Below are 27632 nucleotides of genomic sequence, written 5' to 3' on the forward strand. Positions count from 1 at the left end.
AAACAGTCCCAGATGTGATGATCATTTGCAAGGGGTGCAACTGAATGTCTCAAGATAGCAGTTGCTTGGCCTGAAATACAGTCTTTCCTGTCAAGCAAATATGGCAGGAGAGAGGAATCATCTTTGGATGCGGATTTTAAAATGGAAAAGAAAATAAAACTGATAGAAACTAAAATAAGTGACTCCATAAGAGACTAATGAAAGCTCAGGTATGTACACTTAAGGTAGAGTGTGCCAATTCTTCATTAAGTTTCCAAATATTGCAATCAGATTTGGAGTAAAATATAACAGCAACAACTGAGTGGTGAAAATATTAACTTTCTAAATGTAAGATTATTTACTATAGTTAAGTGAGGTTACAAGTCATAAGAGAAAACTCGTGGCTGCCACTTTTTTCCTATGGTCTTCATGGCCTCTTTGATGTCCTTATTCCTCAGTGTATAAATTACAGGGTTGAGCATGGGCGTGACAACATTATACAGCACCAAGATCAATCTGTCTTTCTCTAGCGAGTAAGATGAGATGGGCCGCACATATGTAAATATGGCACTGCCGTATAGAGAATGACAATAAGCAAGTGGGAGGCACAGGTGGAAAAGGTTTTGTACCTCCCCTCAGAGGAGCGGATCTTCAGGATGGTGGAGATTATGTAGAGGTAGGAAAGGATGATGCACAGAAATGGAGTCCAACCGATGAAGACCCCAATGGACAGCAAAGCCAACTCATTGATGGAAGTATTCCCACAAGACAACATCAGCAAAGGGGGTATGTCACAGAAGAAATAATTGATCTGGTTGTTACCACAGAAGGGCAGGTGGAAGGTCAGAACTGTGTGCACCACAGAGTTGAGAAAAGCACTTGTCCAGCACAAGGCTGCTAACCGGCTGCACAGGGCCTTGTTCATGATCAATGAATGCCTTAAGGGCTTACAGATAGCAATATATCGGTCATATGCCATGGCTGCCAGGAGGAGACACTCTGAGCCTACAAAGAAAATGAATGCAAAGAGTTGGGTCACACAGCTTCCATAGGAAATGATTTCTTCTCTGACAGAAGATGCACCATCATCTGGGGGACATTAGTAGTGGTGCAGCAGATGTCAATAATGGCAAGATTTCCTAGGAAATAATACATGGGTGTATGTAGGTGGGAATCAGCCATGGTCACCAAGATGATGAAAGCATTCCCTCCTAAAGTGCACATGTACATCAGAAAAAAGATGGTGAAGAGCAAAAACTGCAATTCATTCAGGTTGGAGAACCCCAAGATGATGAATTCAGATGGAGCTATTTGATTCTTTCCTTCCATGATGTAAGCTTGTTTCCCTTTGTGAGTTTGACAAAAAGATACATAAATAATATCTGCAAAACAAGAAAACAAGTGTTATTACTAACAATGTCACCAGCAGCTACATTGGATACCAAACCACAGTGGAGTGCTTCTTTGCAAGACAAAACCCATTCCTGCCACTCAAAACATACAGATATACTCCTAGTGGTTCTCCCAGGGATTAAGCCCCTGTGGAATACACAGTACTACCATTTTAAGGTGTAAACCATCCTTGATTGGATAAGACTATCTATCTTCTACAGGAGTTCTTTTGATAATGGCTAAGTCAAGCTCTTCTGTATTTTCCTGGTGATCTGCAGACATGTTGCCTAGTATAGATTATAGAATGCCTGGGCTTCAGACTCTCTGATCCTCCTTTCTGTCTTTGTATGAGAACATACAATAAGTGTGTTCCTTTTTCTCATTAAAATCAATGTATTTGTAGAAAGACTCAAGTCCACATGCCAAAAATGTATTTGCACATCCATGTTTGTTTCCGTACTTGTCATAATAACTACAAGTGGAACCAGCCTAGATATTCATCAACAGGTGATTACATTCTTTTTAAAATGTGGCACATATATGCAGTGAAATTTTATGATAAAGAATCAGTTAACGGTATTTCACATAAATGGATTCTTCCTGATTTAGAAATAAATCAAAATGCTTGTGAGACATTAAGTACAGCAAATAGCTTCAATAATTTAAAGAAAAGTAGTTTTATAAAGTAACTATAGGTCCAGATAGATGGCTCATTATGTAAAAGACCTTACAGAAAATGCTGAGGACTTTAGTTCAATCTCCAGAACCCATGGACTTTCACTCTCCAGAATCCATGAGGTATAAAGAAGGGGTAAACTCCCTCAAGCTGTCCTCTGACAGCCACACAGACATGCCATGAAACACACCAATACCCATGTTTAAAAAAACAACAAAATAAATAGTAAAACATATAGATTGTTTTTATCTTGTATTATCTATATTTCTGGTGTTAGAAATTATTTAAATATATACCAAACTTTTTATGTTTCCCATTCTTACTAATGAATAACATTGTTTAATTTACTTGGAACCTGGTAAATTTCAATAGTGAGCATACTGAATTAAATTCCATGACTTTGGAATATTGTCACTTGTACTTTTATGAAATTTTCCAAAGATCAGTGCCTGTTATACTTAGATTTCTATTGCTATCATAATCTCAATGTCCAAAAGCGACAAAGAAAAAGAGCAGCTGAGATAATATGTAGACAGTTCTTCAAAATGATCAGAAAAGTCATATAGTTCCTCCAGTGGTTCATCAAAGAAAAGGGGATCAAGAAGCACCCACTGGTTCTTGAAGGTTATTTTGGGGAGGAAAGAGTTTATTTTAGCTTAGTTTATATTCTGTCACTGAGGGAAATCAAGAACTGAAGGCAAGAACCTGGAGATAAGGAATGGGGCAGGAGCCATGAAGAAGTGCTGCTCACTGGCTGCTCCCCAGGGCTTGTTCAGCTTGTCTCCTTGTACAACCAACAACCCCTGACTCAGAGATGGTACCACCCACAGTGAGCTTGTCTCCTTGTACAACCAACAACCCCTGACTCAGAGACGGTACCACCCACAGTGAGCTTGTCTCCTTATACAACCAACAACCCCTTACTCAGAGAAGGTACCACCCACAGTGAGCTTGTCTCCTTATACAACCAACAACCCCTTACTCAGAGATAGTACCACCCACAGTGAGCTCATCCCACTACGATTATTAAGAAAACAAACTGCCCTACAAACTTACTCACAATCTAGTTCCCTCTTCCCAAATGATTATAACTTGTGTCAAGCTGACAAAAAACCTAGCCAACACGATGGCATTCTGGGAAATTCAAGATCCATTGGCTGGTTCAAAACTCCTTTTCTTTTTGATTAACCATTGAAAATATTATATGGAGATTTCTGACCCTTTTGAAGAACTTTCCACATAGTATCTCAGCTGCTCTTTTTTTGTTGTTGTTTGATTGCTTTTGTTTTTGTTTGGTTTGGTTTTATTTTGGAGACAGGGCTTCACTCTATAGCCCTGGATAGCCTCACTACTCACTATGCAGACCAGGTTAACCTCTCTACTTATTCGGGAGACCATGTTGGCCTTACACTCATAAGAGAAGTGCCTGCCTGTGGCTCTTAAACCCTGAAATTAATGGCATGTGCTACCACAACTTGATTCAGCTAACTTGTAATCCAGTGATGTGCACAGCATTATCTCTCCCATTTTCTAGAAAGAATCACAGTCTCAGCAAGATATATCTGGCAGAAATAACAAAGCAGATGAAAAAAGTTTCTTCTCTCTCCCAAGAGGATGTACATATAACTGGTTAGTTTTATCTAGTAAAAACAAAATTCTTTTTTAAAATATTTTTCTTGCTTTTAAGACAATTAAAGATCATAAAATTGTATATTTTAATCACAGCATTACAAACTTTTATACCTTGTTCTTGTAATTATTAATGTTTTAAGCCCATTCCCACAGAATCAATAATTAAGCCTAATTGTTACCAAATATCTAATATTCTACTTGAATGCTTATTTTAAAAAATCTAATTCTAGTGCTTTTTGCATTTTTTGGCCAAGGTGAACATTATATCAAATTTTTATGTTTGTGTTACTAAATGATACTTTTTCAGAGCTTAGGCTGTCAATTAATTAAAATATTTTAATTCCAGGAAGAACTATTACATAACAATCTAATTACTAAATTATACTGTATATTCATGTGCCTGGTGTTTGTTACACAAATTACAGAAATAATTTGAGATAAATATAATATAATTTTATTTTTTAATATAATTTTTAATGAAAGATAATATTGTATATTTATTCAAAATATGTATTTTATTGATTTCCCTGCCTTATACACAGTTCTATACATTTTAATTACAAGTTTGAAAGACAGTTTTTATTTTTAATTTCTTCCTTCACTTTTTGTGAACTACTGTGAAGATTTGTGGGAAATGTAAATTACATTTTCATAATGTAATATCTCTCATCACCAAAATAAATGAGTTCTGAATTACAACATTCATTCCACAAACGAAGAATCTCCAAATACTGTTCTCTAATCTGCACATATCCCACTTCTTAAAAAAGTGTACTTCTGCAGAAGAATTAAGCCAACTCTGTAGCTCATGTTTTCTCTTCAATTTATTTAGCAAATGTATTTTTATAACTTTCTGCCTACCATACATGGGAATGTTTAGTAAAGTTGACAAAAAACCATCATTTCATCATATGTTAAATAGAATGATGTATTGACTCTATAATACCTAAGTTATAGATTTTTATAGATGTATAGATTAGAATTTATAATATATAATAACCATAGTTATTTCTTTAAAGGAGAACAGTAAATAAAGGACATAACCTGGCTTGGTGGGTCAATTGAGTGCATCAGCCGAGCTGGATGTAGAAATCTCTTCACATAAAGAGACGGGCACATGTAGATGATCCAGGTGTAGGGGAAGCCTGAGACCTTAACAGAGGCAAAGATGCTGCACTTCAGAAAGCATGGGAAAGTGACTCTTCTGGGAAATAGTGAATTGTTAGGATCTAAGAGAAACAGGGAAAAGATCAGACATGAAATGTCTCTATTCTGAAACAAAAACAAAAACACAAAACACAAAAAAATTCTGTGTTCCAAAATAAAATCATTACATCTTCTGACAAAAAAAGCCAAGCATGTGGACAATGAAATGAAAGGGGAAGAATCATGAAAAAATGAGCACGTTGGCTTCACTACTTCATTCGGGAATGGTTCATGGAACTTTACACTAGAGAGCTGAGTTAGAAAGAAAATGGAGGAGCTGAGTGACATCAAGGGGTGCAATCTTTAAAATTCAAAATGAGGAAGAAAGACAAGTTTAACTGGCATATGTTAAATGATTTTTTAAAGGACCATGAGATAAGTCTCATAGCATCTCATTCTAACAAACACACAGTAGAAAAATATAAAATAGAAATACCATGTTAAAATCAAAAGGTTAAATAAATTAAAAGGATTAAATAGTTTTCTTAAAATGATACTGATAGAAAAGGCAATATTGAATTTTAGTCAGTGTGAAGCCATAATAACTGTGCTGTGGTCCTGGTTTAACTGAATCAGAGTTGAAGGATAAAGCCTGGTGCAAGGAAGCTGTTTATAAATACAAGAAAATCCCTGGGTACCCTATTGACTGTTTCTCATGAGGCGCTTTTCCTGCTTATAGCTGTTCCTTCCTATGTCACGGCGTCAGCTATCCACCTACAGATGAGTGACAGAGGAACAACTGGAACACAGCTCCACCTCCCAGGTCAGTGTCTCCTTCACACTCAGAGAACAAACTGCTTTCTCCCAATAATCCCCAAGGCACATGTTTTGACACCTAGAGTCATGACCAAGTCTCCAGTGCCCTGAGCTCCTCCCCTCTTCCTTTGCCCATTCCATGAGCAAGCTCTCGCATGGTAGATACATACTGATAAAGCAGATAGATAGACTAACTGAAACCATGAATGTTTCTCCAGCAAGGTTACTTGCCTTGAAAGTTTTCCTAAAACAGGATTCATAACTTTAGCATTTATAGACACTCAGCCTGTATGTTTCTTCCTAACCTTGTTTCTTTCTTTCAATCTTTATTTGTTCCAACCTCAATTTAAATGTGACCTTTCTCTTCAATTACTAAATATGTTTCTCCTGGAAACTCCAGGGCCTTTTGTTTCAATATCAGCTACAAAATGAGTATTATCTGTTTATTTTTCTGACTTTCATCTCCAATTCTGGCCCTAAATCTTTTCAGGATAGATACCCTGTCTCATGTATTTCCTAATAGGATAATGTACATATGTGCTTAAAAAAACCATTTAGGAATAGCCCAAACACTTTAGAATGTCAGACACTAGTAAAATGTCCAAGAAAGAAAGAAAGGAATGACAGAAGAGGGAAAGAAGGAAAGACTGAAAAAGGAAGAAAGGAAGGAAATGTGCTTCTCTTTTACATGGTCAGTAGAATGAGGGAAAGTTCCTAAAAGGCACATCATCATTATTTTCATATAAACCAAAGGAGTTAAAAATGTATTGTTAGAGAAATTAATAAGGTCACACAGTTAACAAATTCACAGTAAAATGAGAAAAATAATCTTTTCATTTCCAAATCTAGAACAAAAATCCAGTAAGTGGCCCCAAATGAAGTAGGCTAACTTAACACAAAACAGCCTGGACAAAATAACTCACATCATAAAGAAGAAATACTCACTCAGAGATACAGCCTCTTGAAAAACTAGGCAAAATATAACACAAGATGAAAACGGAATTTTTAAAGGAATCTTACGTGGTAAGAACCCAGGAATGACTTTAAGCACTCACATGGAAAGATTTTCAAAACATCCATGGGAAAAAGTATCTCCCTATCTGTGGAGTCTTAATTCAAAGGGATCTAATATCTCTCTTTAAAGAGTGTGCTCCAGAAGACATCCTTAGAAAGGCATACTCTTACATAACACAAATCATCTGAACTATGGCTTCTGCAAAACACAGTGGGGGAGGTGAATTATCTGTTATTTTTCACTGAAGACATGTAAAACTGTCATACAAGATCCTAAAACTAAATAAGAAATAGACACAACAGTACCAAACAGTTCTGTTGAGAGAACCAAACTGTCTTACTGATATTCTCTGAAATCCAGCCAGTAGTTTGGTGTCATTTATTGAATAAGTAATCATCAGTCTGAGAAAGATATCCCATTCATTACATAGAAATTAACAAAAGTTAAAGAATCCCCATAGTTTGCACAGCAACCCAGTCTTGCTCTGAGGGAACATCAGGGCACAGAATGCTAGGATTCTTCACCTGGGCAGCCCTCTGCTTCTTACACCTTCCTTTCCTAGCACTCAGTCTTTCATCAACAGATCAAGGCAGAAAACTCTATCTCTGAGAGTAAGGGAGTTATAGCTAAGCAAACAAAAACTACTTTCTTACCTGAGATAAAAAAACACTCAGCAGGGATCACAATGCAGACTCCAAGAGCTGGTGCAGTGCTGCTTTTAAGAGGTGCAGAATAGCATCTCTGGAGACTCTGAGAGTGCCGCCAGCAGCCTCAGTCTCTGTAGGCAAGTTCACGAGAAAAGACTCCCCCCACGCAGAGGGTCCCACATCCTGCTTTAGTTTTGTTTTTCCTGTTTTCTCCCACAGGATTAGACATCTGCCTTATGTGGAACTGAGCTGCAGGGAATTTTTTCAGGTTTCCCTCTTCTCTACTTTGGCATGAACAGCTCTTTCTGAAAGTGGTATCTAGACTGCCCAAGTGTCAGTCTTGTCAATACAATGTGAGAAAATCACTGAGTGATGAGCTCTCCTCCTCATTTCCCTTTGCTCTTCCCCAGCTCACTCTCTGATGAAACTTTTAGCATTCTCTGAGCAGCAAATTCCTTGTTGAAAATAAAGTTGTGGGTATGGGTTTGTTTTATATTTAAATTGTGGTTAAGGAATTCATTTACCAAGAAGATGATATATAAAATTTGACATAGTGCTCATCCAATGCTGAATTCGGTATTAGTTTCACCCCCTGCCCTGAAATAGGTATACAAAATATCTCCTATTTTATCCACTTTGATTTGGACATTTGTATCCACTGGGTTTGTAAACAGGGACCCTGGAACGTGTGAAAACATTTCTAACCTATGAGCTACAAAGATCATGGTCCCAAGCAGTAGTCTGTGATATGCAAAGCAAGATAAACTTCTAAAGAAAATGCAGCCCTGACACTAACATGCTCTTAACCCTCTAGCCTCAAACAGTGTACACTGTACAGTGAAAACAGGGAAGCACAGTACACTCCAGAGGAGTCAAGCTGACTAGGCAGATACCAATGTCAACGGCCTGTAAGGAACAGTCCCTGTTTCTCTCTCTCTCTCTCTCTCTCTCTCTCTCTCTCTCTCTCTCTCTCTCTCTCTCTTCTTCTTCTTCTTCTTCTTCTTCCTCTTCTTCTTCTTTCATTCTTTTTTGAGAAAAGGTTTCTTTGTGTAATCTGGTTGTCCTAGCTGTTCAAGAACTCTCTCTGTACACCAACCTGGCCTTGAACTCAGAGAGCTACTCGTCTCTGCCTCTCAAGTGCTATGATTAAAGTCATGTACCACCACTACCCAGCAAGTCTCTTTTTCTTTAGTTATTCTTTTCTTTCATTTTTTTCTTTTGGTCTTCATATTGACCCTAAATTTTGTTCTTATTTATTAATATTTTAGGATAGCATGGAAAATTATTTACTTATACTTACATTGAGAAATATGTGACATATTTGTTTCACTTTATCATCCCTCCTACATTCTGTCCTCTCATACCCAAAGCCACAAGCTGCTCATCTACTTCTTCTCCACAAATTAGTCCTGCCTTTGATACTTATGTCACATGTGATCCATTACCAACTCTTCCCTCTTTCCTCCTCCTTTAAGAAAATGTTCTTCTCTAGGATCCAAGATGGAGGCGAGCAGTGTGGACCGTGTTTGGAGGCTCCAGTGAACAATTCAGGGATTTGCACAGATTTCTGAGCCAGGAACACCAAGGGCCGAACATCACGACAGCGGGAGTGCTCCACGGTTCAGAGCGACCAGGGTGCGAAGGACCTGCATCCCCCTGCACACGGGAGGAGCGTGGATTTTCTCTGATCAGAGCGGCAGCGGCAGAGGCAGGGGCACCAGTGGCACCAGCAGCGGTGGCTGAGGTTTGCAGCTCATAGCCTTCCGGTGGAGGTGATTGGTGTGGTGGCTGGTGGGAGTTGCTGCGGAAGAGGGGACTTGGGGCAGGATTTGGGTCGCGTGGAGCCTTCGGACCCAGGCTAGACTCGGCAGACAGTTCGGCTCCAGAGTCCCGGGTACTGGCCCAGCCCAGCAAGCAATTCTTCCAGAGGCACTAACTCAGCTTTGGCCACAGCTCCCCTGCTGTGGCACAGGCTTAGTTGAGGACGAAGCTCCACACTAGGCAGCACCTCAGCTCAGTGGCAGCTCCCCTGCGGTGACACAGTCTGGGCAGAGCACTTGGTTCCAACACAGGCGCTAACTCAGAGCAGCTGCAGTTCTCCTGCTGTGGCACAGGCTTGGCTGAGCACTCAGTTCCACCCTAGCTGCCACCTCAGCTCAGCGGCAGCTCCCCTGCAGTGACACAGTCTGGGTGGAGCACTTGGTTCCACCATTGACGCTAACTCAGAGCAGCTGCAGTTCTCCTGCTGTGGTGCAGGCTTGGTGGCGTGCTCAGTTTCATCCTAGGCACCACCTCAGCTCAGCGTCAGCTCCCCTGCAGTGACACAGTCTGGGCGGAGAGCTTGGTTCCACCACTGGTGCTAACTCAGAGCAGCCGCAGTTCTCCTGCTGTGGTGCAGGCTGGATAGAGCGCTCGGTTCCACCAGCTCTAAGACTCTGGTTGGACACAATGTGCAGTTTGAAATCAGAATTCCTAGCTGAGTTTGGTGGACAGTTCGGGCCCTGAGTCAATAACTGACCACAGCACGCGCTTTGGGCCAAAAGGCCCTAGCAGAGCTTGGTGCGTAGTCCCAGCCCAAAAATTCTGGCTGGACCCTGTGTGCATTTTGGGCCCAGAATCCCTAGCTGAGCTCGGCAGACTGTTTAGGCCCTGAGAATCTAGCTGAGTTCAGCCCGTGGTTCGGGCCCAGTGTTCCTGGCTGGACTTGGCAGGGAACACAGAAGGCTGTGGATATCTTGGCCTGACTCAATGCTCATTCAGAGACCCAGAACAATTGCAGGATCCACGGCACAGGGGTGGCTGAAGATCACTGGCTGTGAGAGACCAGAACAACAGGGTTAACCTCCTAACATCCACACCAGTGAAGCTTTGAGCTCGCAGCTTAGGAAAATCATGAGAAAACAAGTGAATCTATCATCAGACACTTTCCATCCAACTCTGGAAGCTACCCAATAAAAACAAAGACGGCAAGATGTCTAAAGGACAACGAAAAAGCATACGCAAAAAACCCCAAAACAACATGGCATCTCCATTTTCCAGCTATCCCAAAGAAAACAACCCAGAGAACTCAAATACAACGGAAATACAAGAAAATGACCTCAAATCCTTAGTAATGAGGATGATAATGGAGGAAACAAATAAAATTCATAATCAAATGCAGGAAGAGGCAGACAAACAGGTGAGAGACATAAAAGAATCACATAGAGTGGAACTGGAAAAATTGCAGGAAAATGCAAACAACCAGATGAAGGAAATAAATAAAACGGTTCAAGCTCTGAAGAACTATAAAGAGGCAATGGAAGAAACTCAGGAATATACAAAAAATCAGATGAAAGAAATCAAAAAATCAGTTCAAGATCTGAAAATAAAAATGGATTCAATGATAAACACAGAGACAGAAGAAAAAGGAGAACGTGAGACCTCAGAGAAGAAGGTGAGCAACCCAGAGGTGAGCTTTTCTAATAGAATCCAAGAGATGGAAGAACGAATCTCAGGGCTAGAAGATACAATCACAGATATTGAATCAACCATTAAAGAAAATGCCAAATCTGGAAAACTCCTGACACAAAACATCCAAGAAATTAAGGACACCATGAAAAGAAGAAATCTGAGGATAATAGGCATTGAAGAAAGAGAAGACATCAGACTCCAGGGCCAAGAAACTATTCTCAACAAAATCATAGAAGAAAATTACCCCAATCTAAAGAAAGAAATGCCTATAAACATACAAGAGGCCTACAGAACACCAAATAGAATTGACCAGAAATGAAAAACTGCCCGCCACATAATAATCAAAACACAAAACATGCAGAACAAAGAAAAAATATTAAAAGCTCCAAGGGAAAAGGGCCAAATAACATTTAACGGTAAACCTATCAGAATTATACCCGACTTCTCAGCAGAGACCATAAAAGCCAGAAGGGCCTGGACAGAGATCCTGGAAACCCTAAGAGACCACAGATGCCAGGCCAGACTACTTTACCCAGGAAAATTATCAATAATCATTGAAGGAGAAAATAAAATATTCCAGGACAAAAACAAATTCAAACAGTACCTATCCACAAACCCAGCTTTACAGAAGGTACTAGAAGGAAAATTCCATCCCAAAGGGTCAAGCTACAACCAAAACTACCCAGGAAATAGATAACTATCCCATGGTAAAAACACAACTACACAAACGCTCGACTAGAAACAACATCAAAATTAAGACTCTTAACAGTCACTGGTCATTAATATCTCTCAACATCAATGGCCTCAATTCTCCAATAAAAAGACACAGACTAACTGAATGGGTACATAAACAAGATCCAACATTTTTCTTCATCCAAGAAACACATCTCACCCATAATGAAAGGCATTACCTCAGGGTAAAAGGTTGAAAAAAATATTCCAAGCAAATGGTCACAAGAATCAAGCAGGCGTAGCCATTTTAGTATCGAACAAAATAGACTTTCAACCAAAATTAATCAAAAGGGATGAGGAAGGACACTTCATACTCATCAAAGGTTAAGTCAACCAAGATGACATCACAATTCTGAACATCTATGCTCCCAATAAAAGGGCACCCACATTTGTAAAAGATCTCCTAAGAAAAATTAAACCACACATCGATCCCCACACAATAATAGTGGGAGATTTCAACACCCCACTCTCACTGAAGGATAAGTCATTGAAACAGAAACTAAGCCAAGAAATAACATCATTAACCAATGCCATGGATCAAATGGATCTAACAGATATCTATAGAACCTTTCTCCCAAACAAGAAAGAATACACCTTCTTCTCTGCACCCCATGGAACCTTCTCCAAAATTGATCACATCGTAGGTCACAAAGCAAGCCTCAATAGATACAAGAGGATTGAAATAATACCTTGTATCCTATCAGATCACCATGCTCTTAGGCTGCAATTCAACAACAACAGAAATAACAAAAAACCTACACGTAAGTGGAAACTAAACAACTCTCTGCTAAATGACACCTGGGTCAAGAAAGAAATAAAGAAAGAAATCAAGGAGTTTCTGAAATTCAATGAAAATGAAGAAACAACATACCCAAATTTGTGGGATACATTGAAAGCAGTGCTAAGAGGAAAATTCATAGCACTAAGTGCCTTTAAAAATAAATTGGAAACATCGCACATAAGCATCTTAACAACACAACTGGAAGCCCTAGAAAAAAAAAAGCAGAATCACCCAAGAGGAGTAGACGCCTGGAAATAATCAAACTCAGGGCTGAAATTAACAAATTAGAAACTAAGAAAACAGTCCAAAGAATCAACAAAACCAAAAACTGGTTCTTTGAGAAAATCAACAAGATAGACAGACCGTTAGCCAAACTAACTAAAAGGCAGAGAGACAGTATTGAAATCAACAAAATCAGAAATGAAAAGGGAGACATAACAACAGACACTGAAGAAATTCAAAGAATCATAAGATCCTACTTTGAAGGCATATATGCCACAAAATTTGAAAATCTAAGGGAAATGGACAATTTTCTAGATGAATTTCACTTGCCAAAGTTGAGTGAAGAACAGACAAACAAGCTAAATAATCCCATTTCCCCTACAGAAATAGAAGCAATCATCGATAGTCTCCCAACCAAAAAAAAACCAGGGCCAGATGGTTTCAGTGCAGAATTCTACCAGACTTTCAAGGGCGAGCTACTACCGATACTCTTCAAGCTACTCCAAAAGATAGAAATGGATGGAAAATTACCAAATTCATTCTATGAGGCCATAGTCTCATTGATACCGAAACCTCACAAAGATTCAACAAAGAAAGAGAATTTCAGACCAATTTCTCTTATGAACATAGATGAAAAATACTAAATAAAATACTTGTGAAATGAATACAGGAACACATCAAAGATATCATTCATCATGACCAAGTAGGCTTCATTCCAGGCATGCAGGGATGGTTTAATATACAGAAATCCATCAATGTAATCCACCATATAAACAAACTGAAAATAAAAAACCACATGATCATCTCCTTGGATGCAGAGAAAGCATTTGATAAAATTCAACACCCATTCATGTTTAAAGTTTTAGAGAGATCGGAGATACAAGGCACTTTCCTCAACATAATAAAGGCTATATACAGCAAGCCAATAGCCAAAATTAAAGTAAATGGTGAGATACTCAAGGAAATTCCTCTAAAATCGGGAACAAAGCAAGGCTGCCCACTCTCTCCATATCTCTTCAATATAGTACTCGAAGTTCTAGCCAGAGCAATAAGACAACAAAAGGAGATCAAGGGTATCCAAATGGGAAAGGAGGATGTCAAATTATCCCTATTTGCAGATGATATGATAGTGTACATAAGTGACCCTCAAAATTCCACCAGAGAACTCCTACAGCTGATAAACACCTTCAACAAATTGGCTGGATACAAAATTAACTCAAAAAAGTCTGTAGCCTTCCTATACACAAATGCCAAGCTTGCAGAGGAAGAAATTAGGAAAACCACATCCTTCACATTAGCCACAAGCAATATAAAAATCTAGGAGTTACCCTAACTAAGCAAGTGAAGGACTTATATGAAAAAAATTTCAAAACTCTGAAGAAAGAGATTGAAGATGACCTGAGAAGATGGAATGATCTTCCTTGCTGATGGATCGGGAGAATTAACATAGTAAAAATGGCCATCCTAACAAAAGCAATCTACAGATTCACTGCAGTCCCTATCAAAATACCTACACAATTTTTTAAAGACATTGAAAGCTCAATTCTGAACTTCATATGGAAAGACAAAAATCCCAGAATAGCTAAAACAATCTTGTACAATAAAAGGTGCTCCGGAGGAATCTCCATACCTGATCTCAAAATGTACTATAAAGCAATAGTAATTAAAACAGCATGGTACTGGCACAGCAACAGGCTGGTTGATCAGTGTAATCGAATTGAAGACCCAGATATGAATCCACACACATATGGTCACTTGATTTTTGACAAAGAAGCCAAATCCATTCAATGGAAAAAGGATAGAATCTTCAATAAATGGTGCTGGTCTAACTGGAGGTCTATGTGTAAAAAAATGAAACTGGACCCATATTTGGCACCTTGCACAAAATTCAAATTCAAGTGGATTAAATACCTCATCATAAAACCAGAGACACTAAGCCACTTAGAGGAAAAAGTGGGAAAGAGCCTGGAACATATTGGCACAGGAGACAACTTCCTGAACAGAACACCAACGGCCCAGGCCTTAATGTCAACCATTAATAAATGGGACCTCATGAGGCTGAGAAGCTTCTGTAAGGCAGGAGACACTGTCAAGAGAACAAAGCGACAGCCTACAGACTGGGAAAAAATCTTCACCAACCCTACATCTGACAAAGGTCTAATATGCAAAATATATAAAGAAGTCAAGAAATTAAACACCACCAAACCGAATAACCCAATTAAGAAATGGGTCTCAGAACTAAACAGAGAATTCTCAACAGAGGAGTATCAAATGGCTGAGAAACACTTAAAGAAATGGTCATCCTCCTTAGTCATCAGGGAAATGCAAATCAAAACAACTCTGAGATTCCATCTTACACCCATCAGAATGGGTAAGATCAAAAACTCAAGCGACACTACATGCTGGCAAGGAAGTGGGGAGAGAGGAACACTCCTTCATTGCTGGTGGGAATGCAAACTAGTACAGCCACTTTGGAAATCTATCTGGTGCTATCTCAGAAAAATGGGAATAGGACTTCCTCAAGACCCAGCTATTCCACTCCTTGGAATATACCCAGAAGATGCTCCAGCACACAAGAAACTTTGCTCAACCATGTTCATAGCAGCCTTATTCATAATAGCCAGAACATGGAAACAGCCTAAGTGTCCCTCAGTAGAAGAGTGGATAAAGAAACTGTGGTACATATACACTATGGAATACTACTCACCTATTAAAAACAAGGAATTCCCGAAATTTGTGGATAAATGGATTGACCTAGAAATGATCATAATGAGTGAGTTAACCCAGAAGCAGAAAGAATCCAATGGTATATACTCACTTATATCTGCATACTAGCCCAAGGGGCATGTCCCACGAAAGCCTTCACTTACCAGGAAACTGGGACAGAGGGGAAGGCATCCTATTGGGACTCTAAATGAGAGACGCATGGGAGAATAGCAAAATAAAAGTATACAGAGGATCCTAGAAATCTACAAGTAGAACAATATGATAGGCAGATTTGGGCCCAGGGGTCCGCTCAAACTAAGGCACCAGCCAAGCACAATACAGGAGGTAAACTTTAAACCCCTTCCGAGATCTAGCCAACGGTCAGAATATTCTCCACAGTTGAGTGGAGAGTGTAATATGACTTTCTTACGTACTCTGGTGCCTCACATTTGACCATGTCCCCTGGAGGGGGAGACCTGGTGGCACTCAGAGGAAGGACAGCAGGTAGCCAAGAAGAGACTTGATACCCTATGAGAATATATAGGGGGAGGTAATCCCCCTCAGGAACAATCATATGGGAGGGGAATAATAGGAAAATGGGGGGGGGGAGAATGGGAGGATACAAGGGATGGGATAAACATTGGGATGTAACAGGAATAAATTAATAAAAAAAGATAAAAAAAGAAAATATTAAGGCAGGCCTAATGGCAAGGAAAAACAAAGCTTACATTCAAACCAGACTGTGATGTGGCTCCAGCGCAGAATTACCAGGCACAGATGTAAGGTAGTTATAATCTATATGCTAAGAACACTAACAGATGACACGAAGGAACAGGCAAGTGATGCCCATAGGGAAACGGAAACAGGAAAATCTAAGAGTGCTTGGTAGGAATTGAAAGCACCTTGGCAGACGCGCCTGTGGTGGTCACCTGACTAGACTGCTTATGGCCAGGGGAAGAGTGTGTGAGCTTGAAGATGAGCCCATTAAAAAAAATCTCAGAAACTAAAGAACATAAGGGAATATGCTAGAAAAGTGGTAAGACATCCACGTATGGCACCACTATCGCAGAAAGAGTTTCTGGAATTCCAGAGAGGCAAAAAAGAGAGCAGCTTAAAATAAGAGGTGCCTGGGCATTTTCTAAAAGTAACGGCAGATGCCAAATGCACCTTGGAGAACAGCCATCAGAACAAACACAAACACGCACCAAGGCAAAACCACTCAGCCTGAAGAAAATAAGAAGCAGAGAGGGGCTTGAAAGAAGGAGGAGGTGTGCGTGGACAGGCAAGGAAGCAAGCAGAAACCGGACCCGTGTGGCAGCACAAAGAACCAAAATGGAAGCCAACTCTCTCCATACACAGAGGGTGGCACTTGAAGTATGGAAAGCAGAACCCTTCGCCTCAGATATTTGTATTTTACACCTGGTACCCTTGAAAGGTGATGGAGAAATAATGGCTCAGAGACACAAACTCAGAGAGAACTTGTCAACAGTAGAAATATCCTTCAATAAATGCTAAAGTGTGTCCTTCAGAGGCAATGAACAGGCCACATACGCCCATTGAGGAGCAAAGCACCATGGAGAGGGAGTAAGGCTAGGTTAAGTCATTTGCCTTCCTTACACTTTTCTTGTTTAACAGTCACCTGGTCCAAGTGAGTCACAGTGGCTGCAGTGAGTAGCTGCTACATGCAGATGGATGGATGAGTGACAGAGAACGATGGAGGACACTCCACTCTGATAACCCCAGTGGCTGGTGAAGCCAAGCCATGTGCTTTGTCTTGGGTTAGTTGTAACTATGTGTTGGAAACTACGGTCTTCAAAAAGGAAACAGAATTGATCCTTTTGTTCTGTGCTAACAAAGGGCAAAAGAAAGCCCTATAAAATTCTCCATTAACCCCATAAAGGGCAGAAAAAGTCAAGGCCAAGAGTAAGTGTTTATACAATTCCAATAATCACTTTAAATAAGAATATTCTGGCTTAAAAAAAATAAAATAAAAATAAAAAAAAGAATATTCTGGCTATATTTTTGAACTATAATGGTTGAAAATCAGTAAGTGTATCACAGGGAACTGCTTTAAGTATAAATATATATGTATATATAATATATTATAAATAAATATATAAGTAAATATGTATATATTTACTAAATTCAAAAAAAAAGGAAATGTTCTTCTCTCTCATGATCTCCTTTTTTTTTTATTAATTTATTCTTGTTACATCTCAATGTTTATCCCATCCCTTGTATCCTCCCATTCCTCCCCCCCCCCCCGCCATTTTCCCATTATTCCCCTCCCCTATGACTGTTCCTGAGGGGGATTACGTCCCCCTATATATTCTCATAGGGTATCAAGTCTCTTCTTGGCTACTTGCTGTCCTTCCTCTGAGTGCCACCAGGTCTCCCCCTCCAGGGGACATGGTCAAATGTGAGGCACCAGAGTATGTGAGAAAGTCGTATCACACTCTCCACTCAACTGTGGAGAATATTCTGACCATTGGCTAGATCTGGGAAGGGGTTTAAAGTTTACCTCCTGTATTGTCCTTGGCTGGTGCCTTAGTTTGAGCGGGACCCCTGGGCCCAAATCTGCCTATCATATTGTTCTACTTGTAGATTTCTAGGACCCTCTGGATCCTTTTATTTTGCTATTCTCCCATGCATCTCTCATTTAGAGTCCCAATAGGATGCCTTCCCCTCTGTCCCAGTTTCCTGGTAAGTGAAGGCTTTCGTGGGACATGCCCCTTGGGCTAGTATGCAGATATAAGTGAGTATATACCATTGGATTCTTTCTGCTTCTGGGTTAACTCACTCATTATGATCATTTCTAGCTCAATCCATTTATCCACAAATTTCAGGAATTCCTTGTTTTTAATAGCTGAGTAGTATTCCATAGTGTATATGTACCACAGTTTCTTTATCCACTCTTCTACTGAGGGACACTTAGGCTGTTTCCATGTTCTGGCTATTATGAATAAGGCTGCTATGAACATGGTTGAGCAAATTTTCTTGTTGTGTGCTGGAGCATCTTCTGGGTATATTCCAAGGAGTGGAATAGCTGGGTCTTGAGGAAGCCCTATTCCCATTTTTCTGAGATAGCACCAGATAGATTTCCAAAGTGGCTGTACTAGTTTGCATTCCCACCAGCAATGAAGGAGTGTTCCTCTCTCCCCACATCCTCGCCAGCATGTGGTGTCGCTTGAATTTTTGATCTTAGCCATTGTGATGGGTGTAAGATGGAATCTCAGAGTTGTTTTGATTTGTATTTCCCTGATGACTAAGGAGGTTGAGCATTTCTTTAAGTGTTTCTCAGCCATTTGATACTCCTCTGTTGAGAATTCTCTGTTTAGTTCCAAGCCCCATTTCTCAATTGGGTTATTCGGTTTGGTGGTGTTTAATTTCTTGAGTTCTTTATATATTTTGGATATTAGACCTTTGTCAGATGTAGGGTTGGTGAAGATTTTTTCCCAGTCTGTAGGCTGTCGCTTTGTTCTCTTGACAGTGTCTCCTGCCTTACAGAAGCTTCTCAGCCTCATGAGGTCCCATTTATTAATGGTTGACATTAAGGCCTGGGCCGTTGGTGTTCTGTTCAGGAAGTTGTCTCCTGTGCCAATATGTTCCAGGCTCTTTCCCACTTTTTCTTCTAAGTGAGTTAGTGTCTCTGGTTTTATGTTGAGGTCTTTAATCCACTTGGATTTGAGTTTTGTGCAAGGTGACAAATATGGGTCCAGTTTCATTTTTTTACACATAGACCTCCAGTTAGACCAGCACCATTTGTTGAAGATGCAAAAATGTGGAACGCTTCACGAATTTGCCTGTCATCCTTGCGCAGGGGCCATGCTAATCTTCTCTGTATCGTTCCAATTTTAGTATATGTGCTGCCGAAGCGAGCACTCATGATCTCCTTTATAGTTCCATGACCCGTGTGTGTGTGTGTGTGTGTGTGTGTGTGTGTGTGTGTGTGTGTGGTATGTGTGGTGTGTGTGTGTGTGTGTGTGTGTGTGTGTAAAGTGGAGAGACAGAGACAGAGATTATACATACAGTATTTGTTTTTCTAGGTCTGTCTGATTTTACTTAACATGACTATTTCTGGTTCTAACCACATTTTTACAATGGCTGTGATTTCATCTCAAGTAAAAATTCTACTATGTATATGTACCACACTTACTCTACTCATTCATCTGTTAATATAATCTAAGCTGGTTTTATTTCACAACTTAGAAGTGTAACAAAAGGCAAACAAATATGTGCAAGTGTCTGGCATGCTACCTTACATTCCTCTAACATATACCTGAGAGATATACGGTTATTGGGTCATATAGTAGTTCTACCGTTGGTTTTTTTTTTTTTTTTTGAGAAAATTTCATAATAATCTACATAGTTTCTACACCAGTTCATAAAGGAGAGATAAACCTACTTTTAGGATCACAAGTGCGGGATCAGAATGGTCTTGTGAGAGAACAGGTGAGGTTAATCCACCAGAAGACCAACCACTTTATGTGGGAGCTTGATTGTTGCCAGTTGAACAGACTCTGGGAGGAGATATATAAATGAGCTGAAAACTAGAGGTGGGGCCTTTGGAGACTTCAGATAGTTTTGGCTGTTCATGGCTGCACTTAGAGAGGCTCTTAGAGAGAACCACTCAAGGGAAGGGTTCAGGGCTTGGGCTCCGGCTCCTGCTTAGGTTTCAGGTTCTAGTTACTCCGGGTTCCAGCAGAAGCAATCCTCCTGATTATGCCAAGGGAATTGTTTCTCAGAACTGATATCCTTACAATTTTGTTATTGTGTTCGTTAGTCCTCGTTTCCTATTGTTTTGGTTAGTCGGGTTATAAGTGACATATGCTCGGTTACTAAGTTGTTAATAAAACCAGAGACACTAAATCAGTTAGAAAAGAAAGTGAGAAAGAGCTTGGAACACATAGGCACAGGAGACAACTTCCTGAACAGAACACCAACAGCCCAGGCATTAAGGTCAACAACTAATAAATGGAGCCTCATGAGGCTGAGAAGCTTCTGTAAGGCAGGAGACACTGTCAACAGAACAAAGCGACATCTTACAGACTGGGAAAAGATCTTCTCCAACACCACATCTGACAAAGATCTAATTTCCAAAATATATAAAGAATTCAAGAAATTAAACACCACCAAACCATATAATCCAATTGAGAAATGGGTCTCAGAACTAAACAGAGAATTCTCAACAGAGGAATATCGAATGGCTGAGAAACACTTAAAGAAATACTCATTGTCTTTAATCATCAGAGAAATGCAAATCAAAACAACTCTGAGATTCCATCTTACAGCCACCAGAATGGCTAACATCAAACATTCAAGTGACACCACATGCTGGCGAGGATGTGGAGAAAGAACACTCCTTCATTGCTGATGCGAATGCAAACTAATACAACCACTTTGGAAATCTATCTGGCACCATCTCAGAAAAATGGGAATAGGGCTTCCTCAAGACCCAGCTATTCCACACCTTGGAATATACCCAGAAGATGCTCCAGCATACAACAAGGACATATGCTCAACCATGTTCATAGCAGCCTTATTCATAATAGCCAGAATATGGAAACAGCCTACGTGTCCCTCAGTAGAAGAATGGATAAAGTAACTGTGGTACATTTACACTTCGGAATACTACTCAGCTATTAATAGCAAGGAATTCCCCAAATTTGTGGACAAATGGATTGAACTAGAAATTATTATAATGAGTAAGTTAACCCAGAAGCAGAAAGACTCAAATGGTATATACTCACTTATAACTGGACACTAGCCCAAGGGGCATGTCTCATGAAAGTCTTCATTTACCAGGAAAGTGGGACAGAGGTAAAGACATCCTATTGTGACTCTAGGTGAGAGAAGTATGGGAGAGGGGGGAAATAGAAGGATCAAGAGGTTCCTAGAAACCTACAAGAAGAACACTATGATGGATGGATCTGGGCTCAGGGGTTCTGCTCAAACTATGGCACCAACCAAGGACAATACATGCAGTGAGTATCAAACCCCTACCCAGATCTAACCAAGGGACAAGACATTCTCCACAGTTAAGTAAAGAGTGGGGACTGACTTTCACACAAACTCTGGTGCCCCATATTTGACCATGTCCCCTGGATGGGGAGGCCTGGTAGCACTTAGAGGAAGAATAGCAGGCTACCAAGAAGAGAGTTGATACCCTAGGATCATATTCAGGGGGAGGAGGTCCCCCTGAGTCACAGTCATAGAAGAGGGGAATAGGGTGAAAGTGGGAGGGAGGGAGGAATGGGAGGATACACGGGATGGGATAACAATTGAGATGTAATATAAATGAATTAATAAAAAAATTATAATGCAAAAAAAAAATGAGCCTACAAGTTTACAATACTGACACCAGCATGTGTTGTCATATGATAACTACTCTGACTGGGACAAGATTGAATCTCAAAGCAATTCTAAGAGGTAATCTCCCAGGATTTGGAAGTGAAACACTGCTTCAAGTACTATTGCCCACTTTTATTTCTTCTTTTAAGAACTTCCTGTTCAGCTCACTAACTTGTCTATTGATTGCACAGTGGAAGGGAGTGGTGCTTAACTTTGCAATTCCTGATATATGCTATGTATCTTTCTAATACAGAGTTGACAAAGGTTTTCCATATTATAGTTACTATTGATGTATTGAAGCTCTCTTATTCTGTGTAATCCCATTTGCCAATTCTCGGGATTTTAAAAAATATAATATTACCATCTATGTCAGAAAACTTGAAGCATTTTTCCTGACATATTTCTCTAACAGTTTCAAAGCTTCAGATCTTACCATTGTACCCCCAGTCTGAAATGATTTTCATCAAGAGTGTGAGATGTGGATCTAGTAGTTTGTATGTGAAGAAATTAAATTCTGCACCCTTTATATGTTAAACAGCTTTCTCCAGTACATGTTCTTTATTTCTTTATCAAACATTATATGCCCCTGGGTATTTGAGATTATTTCTATGTTCTCAATTCTATCTCACTGTTGCAGTGTGTTTTTTTGTTATTATTGTGCTATGTCTATAATGGTGGCTCTGTAATGTTAATTTGAGATCAAGCATAGTAATGCCTCCAAAATTGTCTTTCTCTTTAGAATACATTTGGCTCTTTGAGTCTATAGTGTTTCTGTATGGACTTTGGGATTGTTTTATAGTTTAGTTAAAATTTCACAATTTTGCTACTATATCCATTTTATACATTAATTCTGCCAATCCATGAGCATTCTGTTTCCTACTGTCTCCAGTTTCTTTCTTCAGCATATTGTTTTTGCTGTGTAGATGTTCTTTCCTTTCTTCATTAGATTCCTTCTTACATGTTTCATTTCAGAAAACCAGCGTAAATGAGATATTTTCAATGAGTTATTTGTCAGAAAGTTCATTACTGGTATATTGAAAGCTATTCTTGTTTGTTGACTTGCATGCTGCCTACTTTGCCTAAAGAGTTTATGAGTGCGCTGACAGAGTCATTAAGATCTTATATGCATAGGTTCATGTTATCAACAAATTAGGCCAAATTGACTTCTTTTTGGATTTGTATTTTCTCTTTTCCCTTGCTTTGTTGCCCTAACCTCAAGTTCTGTGTTGAATAAGCTCAGAAGGACACCTTGTCTTGTCCTTGATTTTAGAGAAAATGCTTATACTTTTTCTCATTTAGTACAATGTTGTCTATAGGTTTGTCATATGTATCCTTTATTATAGCTTACTTTTATAGAAGTGGGAGGGGGAACATGAAGTTATTTTCCCTCTCTTCAGAGGGAAATTTAACAGGTTGGATCAGAGAAAGAGGGAGAGACAGAGAAAGAGAGAGAGAGAGAGAGAGAGAGAGAGAGAGAGAGAGAGAGAGAGAGAGAGAGAAAGAGAGAGACGGAGGGAGGGAGAGTTGAGGGGTTCACCCACTTTCCTGTCAGGGTGTATTGTGTGATGCAGGTGACAGATTATTATTATTGAGGTGAATTCCTTCAGCAATGCTACAACTTCAGATATCACTTTCCCCCTTCTCTCATAAATCACACACTCTCCGCCCCCCCATACTAATAGGAGCACACTACTAAGAGTGTGTGCATGGGATATTCTCAAACTGGTGAGTTACTGCTAAATACTTTCTAGGACTCTAAGTGTACAGAAAGCAGTGAAACCAAAGTAATACCTTCTTCTTCACAAGGCAGAGGCACTGAATTTACATAGTTGGTGTTACCACCCTCACTCTTCAAATACAGTTAAAAGTTATTTTCCCAAGGGCACAGGATTCTTTTCCATATAGGTGCATCCTTCTTTAGTTTCTTCTGCAGCACTCCCTACTCCCCCTGACATGTGTCTGTGATTCTGTGCCCAAGTCAGTGGATATTACGGTTCTTGGAGGGGGTTGTTAACTTGTTTATTGACTGGAGAGTGGAAGCATTTATAATTGCAAAACAAAACTATATGGGTTTTTGTTCTTGATGGCCAGAAGGATAATCTTTTTCGAAGACGATCCCCACCAGACCAGCTGTGAACACACTAGGAGCCGCAGTGGATCCCTTGCCAGTACTGTTTACTGCCCATATCTGAAACCATGATTTTGCAGAGTCCTACATTTGGTACCTATGGGATTTAGAAACATTTTCCCTCTCTATTTGATGAAAAGTCCTTCCAACACATACTCCTCCCCTTTTCTGCTGCTTTTGTCTAGTGCTTGATGTCAAGGTATATTGCATTCTTTTACCAATCCAAGGGTAAGTGTGTCTGGATTTCCTCTCCTCTGTGTCTGCTTTTCACTGCTTGTACATTTCCACACGATTCATGCACACATCACATTCTGTTTCAAACTCTAGGTGTCTGTGCGCCACCATCTTTTCTGGACTGATTCACATTGTAGTGTTTGAGACTGCATTGTAAATAGCCTTGAAGAAGCTAACCCTGGTGGCCGTTCTTTGTGACAACAAAGATGGACATGCACATTACTGAAGACAATTCCCCAAAATACTGTTTTTACTAATTTTTTCATGTAGTTCAAACTATACCAAAACAGGTTAAATAAAGAAAGATGTATATATAAGTATCCAACAGTGAGAAAAATGTAAAAATGTAAGATGTAACAAAAAATTCAGTCTTCTCACTATGTTTTGGGTAATAGTTGTTTTTCATAAAACAATATAACTTACTATATTACTAAACTCTCTAACATAAATTATTATTTGAGAATAAGTTTCTTTGTATTTTATATACAGTACTGTTTTGCCTTCAATTATCAGCCATTCTACGGTGGCAATAACACAATCATCAATGTGATCTGATGCCCTCTTCTGGTTTGCAGGTGTACAAGAAAGGAAAATATATGTCAGGAATGAAGAATTTTTTTTCGAAAAAAATCTATTATTTTACCATTGAATGGTGTCCGTTTATTTAGAACGAAGACGTTTGTGTGCAAAACAGAGAAAAGAAAACAAGATCCATGAATGTTCAAATAAACACAAGTGGACATGACTTTTTTCTTCCTCTAGGCAATTTGCTGTCTTGACATGGAAGAAACAGGAAGACATTAAAAAGTATGGAAGGAAGCTCACTCAACGCACATAAGAAGCCAACAGGAAGCATACCAGGCAAAGGATGAGTTTGGCTGAGGGACCAACAGTCCCCAGTGAAGGGAGAGTCCGGCTGGGATGGCTGGAAATCCATCCTTCCTTTGGAATTCACGCAGGTGTGCATCAAGAGGTTCATTAGATGGGTTTGTGTGCTAGTGAGTCCGACTAGGAGATGCAGGCAAAGGGTAATGGTTCTGGTTTTCATTCTGGGCGCCAAGGTCTTCAGCCCTCCAGAGTTCTACGGTAGGGGGAGGCTGGTGGCAAAATGAAAGAGGGGGTAGCACCTGTGGGAACCCACAGTTCTGTCAGCGAGGGAGCAGTTTAGGCGTCCTCTCGGGCGCATGGAAAGTGCATGGAGCTGTAGAGGGCAGGCAGAGGAGTGTGTCAAAGTGCCTCCTGGGAGGGCAGCTATGGGATAGCTGGAGCTGGCCTCCCAGGTGCATGCGCTGGAAAACCTGGGTACTCCCTGAGGGGAGAGTGGGTCTGTCCAGTCCAGTGGAATCCCAAGCAGTGCCAGCGTGGAGAGCAACCTAGATTCGCCTGCCCAAGAAGCTCTTCTTATAATCTCGGAGGGCCTTGGCCATGAGAGGTGCGGGTCTCTTTTAGCCTGTCTCTTGTTGCTGCCGCCTACCCCAGAGGGCAGCCAGGGAGCCCCCTGGGTGAGGCTGTGGCCAGAGGCCTCTAGGGGCATGTGGTTTTCAGAGAAGGGCGCCCCCACCAGGGCTCCTGTCCATTCCGGCGGGCCTGGGCTCTTGACCTGGGTGTGCAAGGCTGCCATCTTGGTTGGTAGGCGTGCTTGCCTGGCCTTGGCTTGTGTGCTTTGGATGCCGCCTCTCAGAGCTTGCAGCTGCTCGGACTCCTTGAGCTGCAGGTGTGTCCGGGTCTCAGTCTGGCTGTGGGTTTGCTTGCAGGGCTGGGTCTCCGGGATCCAGGACTCCTCCTGTGGCTGCCCAGATTCACCTTCCTGGGCCTTAACTGGGGCTGCTTGCCAGTGAGCAGGCCAGGAACCACAACAATCCTCAGCAAGGAGGAGCCCTTGGTGGGAGGTCTGCGGGAGACCACTTGCAGGCCTGGGACCCGAGTAGACTGCCCCTTGGAAACTCACCCAGCTAGCCCACAGTTCGGCCTCTTGGTCAGGCTTCCAGGAAGGGGGCTCCAGGCCATGCAGTGGGGTGCAGGCCTGGCAACTGGGGTGGGACTCCGGAGTTGCACTCAGAGCTCTTCGGCCCGGAGCATTGCAGCTTACAGACCGGCCTAGAAGCGCCTTGGCACCAGAGCTCTGGGCCTCATCTTTCCAGGCGCTTTTCCTCTTTCTCTTGCTGCACGGCAAGGGCTGCAGAGGCGACGGTGGCCACGGGGTGCTCTCGATGTTGAGGCATGACTCAAAATTCCCAGTGAGGGTGTCCTCCTGAGACCGGTGGAGTGGCATCTTTCTGCACCTTCGGATCCTCCCTGCTCTTGGCTCCGAGCTCCCACTGTCAGTTGGCATTCCCTCCCTGCTGGTGTGTCTACTTTTCTTCCAGCTGGGGCCTGGGCTGCCTCTGCTGGCCTCCAACACCTCTCTCTCACTCTCTGGGGGTTTCCCGGGAGCGGGAGCAGGAGCAGGAGCAGCAGCAGACGCCTGTGCCTTCTCTTCTGCAGAGGTTCTTGGGCTCTCTGAATTCAGGTTCATCACCAAAGCCCAGTCCTTCAGGCCCGGGTCGTCATCCTCAGGCTGGCGCCCGAGCAGGGTCCTCTCAGACCACCTGGCCGCCAAGTCCTTGGCAAAGGGCACCAGGAGCTGCTGTTTCCTCAAGCCCTTGATGGTCTGCCTGAAGCCAATCTCTGCCAGGAGGTCGGAGAGCACAGGCAGAGAAGAGAGTTTCTTCATTGTTTTGTAGAGCTTGCGCGGGTCGGTCTCCCTGCACAGGCACTCCTGCAGCTTCTGCAGCTTCGTCGGGCCTTCTGGGGGCCAGCCTGCCTCCATCTCCACAGCTGAGGACAGGACTGGGCAGCCAGGGTGCAGCGCGTTGCACTGGCCTTCTCCCCTACTTGGAGCGGTGGCTAGGTATGTCTCTGCGGCAGAGGACACTGAATCTGGGCTCCTCTGCTGGGCCTAGTCCAATCTGCTGCCTCTCTATACCTGCCAGTGGCTGGTTACACCCTCGAAGCTCTTACTCCCTTATATGGGCTGGGACACGCCCTGCCCTCCAAACTGCCCAATCCCACACCACGGCTGCTTGAGCTCAACAAGCCCTCTTCAGTTCTAAATCTGTGAGCCACGCCCTCTCCACAGCTCCCAAGCCTTCCTCTCTGTGCCCAGAGTGCAACCTGACAGATCCCACAGGTTCCAGAGCACTGCCTTCCTTCCAGGGAACCTCAGACCCATGTGGACCTCTACAACTTCCTGGCTTTTCCAGTGGCTCCTGAGAGCCTGCTCACCACTGTGGAACGCCAGCTCCAGGGGCAGGCCATGGACTGCACCCACTGACACCTGAGGGTGTGAAAACAGAAATAAAAGCCAAACGGCCGTGAAGACAAAAAAAACCAAGGAAACCATGTCTCCACTCTGACTCTGCTCTCCACACAGTGGAGAACGATCTTTCTGTCCCCACTCAGTTGAGCCTCATGGGGCTGGTGGATTTCTACAGTGGAATGGGATGGCTCTGCTTTACAGGCCCCTGACCCATCTTGATTACTGCCACGCCCTCCCTATTTCTTCCCTCAGACTAGCAGCTCATTAGCCATTGGTTCATTGGTTCTTCATTTTTGGGTATCCCTGGATCCCTTTTCATTACTCTCTCTCTCTCTCTCTCTCTCTCTCTCTCTCTCTCTCTCTCTCTCTCTCTCTCTCTCTCACACACACACACACACACAGACACAGACACATACATGCAGGAGAT

General features: G+C 41.5%; 1 non-coding gene and 1 pseudogene across 1 annotated transcript; both read right to left on the reverse strand.

Moving 5' to 3' along the window:
* Positions 1–356: 356 nt before the first annotated feature.
* On the reverse strand, positions 357–1308 carry LOC127186504 (olfactory receptor 5V1-like; annotated as a pseudogene).
* A 17661-nt stretch (positions 1309–18969) lies between these two features.
* LOC127186514 (U6 spliceosomal RNA) lies at positions 18970–19076 on the reverse strand. Its single transcript, XR_007830392.1, has one exon. It is a non-coding gene; the product is annotated as a U6 spliceosomal RNA (small nuclear RNA).
* Between the last annotated feature and the right edge of the window lie 8556 nt (positions 19077–27632).

The sequence above is a fragment of the Acomys russatus genome, unplaced genomic scaffold (assembly GCF_903995435.1).
Source record: "Acomys russatus unplaced genomic scaffold, mAcoRus1.1, whole genome shotgun sequence".
In the NCBI taxonomy this organism is placed as follows: Eukaryota; Metazoa; Chordata; class Mammalia; order Rodentia; family Muridae; genus Acomys; species Acomys russatus.